The sequence below is a fragment of the Artemia sp. Qi Xiang Cuo genome, chromosome 19 (assembly GCF_049724085.1).
Source record: "Artemia sp. Qi Xiang Cuo chromosome 19, ASM4972408v1, whole genome shotgun sequence".
Classification (NCBI taxonomy): domain Eukaryota; kingdom Metazoa; phylum Arthropoda; class Branchiopoda; order Anostraca; family Artemiidae; genus Artemia; species Artemia sp. Qi Xiang Cuo.
Window position 1 is genome coordinate 1,872,886 of NC_142812.1, and position 3,337 is coordinate 1,876,222.

The window sequence follows — 3,337 nt, forward strand, 5'->3', positions numbered from 1 at the left end:
TATCCCCCCCCCCCCAATATTTTGCGTCTTATATATTGAAAAAAAAAATTTGGGGAAAAGGGGTTAAAGACGATTTTATCATAATTGAAGATGCTGTGAATATAAGAGCCTGTTACCCAAAGACGGGTTTTCTGACCAATGCACTTCGTGTGGAAGGAGTTATCGTAGAAACCTCGAAAGAAGCTCATTCAATTAGAAATCGAAAGTTATAGTGCCCATTTTAAGAATCAAAAGTGATTAGAGGGCAACAAGACCCCTCCCACCTCTGTCCATCATTTCCCCAAGCACATCCAATCAAAATTTTGATATTGCATTTTTGTTCAACACAGTTGACAGGCCCAGTAATTATGTTTGTAAATGAAATGCCCCTATGAACCAAAACCCTAAACAGTTGGTTTCTCATTATAATGGAAACATGCATTGCAAACGAGGAAATTTTTTTTTATGTAAACTCTGCTAAAACTGTTAATACGGAGTTTTAGAAATACCCAGGGGATATTTTCTGGTGGGGGGGGGACGTATAGAACCACAGTAGCCAGAACCAGAGAGTTGGAATCCTTTGTCCGAAGAGAAGGGGGTTCGGTTTCTGGTGTCACCGGTTATTTGGTTGTGGGACGGGGTCAGTAGTGTTTCTTTGTAAACACAGCCAGAGTCAACCAAGCTCAAAATAGATACCTGGAGAAATCTCGGGAAAGCAAGCAGGAAGGGTGTGCAACAGAACAGGATGGCTGGTCTCGAATCACCCCCCCCTCCCCCCTTTGCACTTATTGGCTGAACGGCCATTAAACGGAGATCAGCACCAAAAATCACGACTGTAAAAGTTCAATGCTGAATTACTTACTTACTTACTTACATAGCTTGTTTTAAACAACAAGTAGAACAATAGGGACATTTTTTGATAAGACAGTTGAATACAACTTTAAATGAATATTAAATGTCAGTGTGGTCTTCTCACTATTTTCATAGCTGGTTTGAAAAAAATTTATATGTATCTAAGTGCTCTAGAAAAGGGATATGACGTATTCCATTAACCAGATTTGTAAATTTATAAACAAAGTGAAGACATTAACTCTCGGACTTCGAGGAAGAGAAACCCCGCTAATGGGATTATTAATATCTTTGAAAGCTATTGATCTAGGACATGTAAATGAAGCTTCTGGGAATAAAATTAGAGCTGAAAATATCCCCTTGGTAGCCGTTTTCAAGTTTCTATATCTACTACTTCTCTAACCTATTCAAACGTTTAAGAAATTGCATAAGGACAAGTCTTTATTTATTAGTCAGGACATAATAAATTTTTACAAAATTTAAGTTTAATTGTGATTTTCATTTACTCCATGTTTGGGGCGTAATGGATAATGAACACATGATAATACATAGTAATTAAACATGTTATGGATTAAATCCTCGCTGTTCAAAACTTTGCTGAGTTTAGTTTAATTTTACATGTCAAATTAGTTAGTCTTTTTATTTGATTTAATTAGTTAGTCTTAATTAGTCTTAAAACTAACTATTTAATTAGTTAGTCTTATACTTTTATACATAGTAATTAAACATGTTATGGATTAAATCCTCGCAATTCAAAACTTTGCAGAGTTTAGTTTAATTTTACATGTCAAATTAGTTAGTCTTTTTATTTGATTTAATTAGTTAGTCTTAATTAGTCTTAAAACTAACTATTTAATTAGTTAGTCTTAGTTAGTCTTAGACTTTTATACGTAGTAATTAAACATTTTATGGATTAAATCCTCGCCGTTCAAAACTTTGCTGAGTTTAGTTTAATTTTACATGTCAAATTAGTTAGTCTTTTTATTTGGAATTTTGTCTCTATATATGCTAAAAAACTTATTCCTGATAAAATATATTCTAAAATGTTTCCCCGAGCCCCCAAACACACCGGCATTTCTTATATCGGCCCCCCTCCCTCCCCCCCCCCCGGAGTAAAATTCCTGTAAGCGCCCCTGCTCAATGTGACTCAGGTTTGAGAGCTCTTCAATATAAACATTACTAAGCAATGAATAGTAAGTAATCATACCCTCTGTCAACTGAAAACCAGGTTCATCTTCCTGATCGTGTTTTTCCTACACCTATTTTTCCTAATTTCCCTTGTGCTCGTTACTATGGTAATAAGGATGTTTGGACTGGAGTTGATTCCTTAGAAGCACCATTTTTCTCCGCCACCGAAAAGCCACTTAGGGTCAAATTTCCCAAATTCTTTAAAATTGTTTTTAATCCTCGTTACCAACACTGAAAGTCAAAATTTTCACATATGATTTCTAGAGAAATTGCCTACGGATTGTGTTGGGTACCCAACTGTCGGACCGTATTTTAAATAATATGCTCTATGTAAAGTGTGGTTCAATCAAACTTTATAGAGCTAGAACGACAGGTAAGTTGAGATGGCTGGGGCGCGTTCTATGGATGAAGGATGACAGATTGCCAAAGATTGTCTTTTTGATCCAACCGTCTAGGGCTAAACAAAAAGCAGGTCATCTGTAGTTGGAATTGGAGGATGTCGAAAAGAAACAGTTAAGGGAGATATGAATTTCTTGGAAAGGAATAAAGATGGAAGCTTTGAATTGATTGGGATGAAGGAGCAGTGTGCATAGTAGTGTTGTCGTCAGGCGGCTTGGAGCTGCGGTATAGTAGTCGTAACTGAACCTATTGTATTATCGAAATATAAACAAATAGAAATTATACCTGTTACAAAAGTATTCCCATGACCTACGATCCCAACCTTTGATAAATACAAACTGTCTATTAGATCTCACTTTTGGAAAAAAAAAGAGGTGGCGGTTTGCTAAGAGTAACTTGAATCCCAAAATTACTGTAGGCCCGTGTTTACCTAATTCTTTGACTGAGTCGAATGCCATAAGTACTCCCCAGTCCTGTTAATATTATTTCAATTTTTTTTTTCTAGTACTGTCACAACCAATATGGTAACAAAAAAGTTAAGATTCTTCCAGCAGTTGCGACCAAGCGGTGATTTAGTTATTACTACATTTAAACGCTGGACCTTTTCTAGTTGGTGACCCCGAAAACCTTATGAAGGATTCAATTTGCTCTTTTCTAATACTCACAATATATATTTAATATACCAACTACAAGGAGTCATACAATCTTGATTTTGATATTAATCATATTTTAGTAGCATCAAAATTCTGTAATTACCGCTTATTGCTAATTGGCAGAAAACCGAAGATCACTCCGATATTTTCAATTTACACAATCTTAAGCAAAATTTATTGCTTTCCATAAAAAGCTAAAAGGTTGTTATATTTCCCAGAAAAAAGGGCTCCAGAGATCAAGCCATGAATTAATCCAATTGGAAGACAGA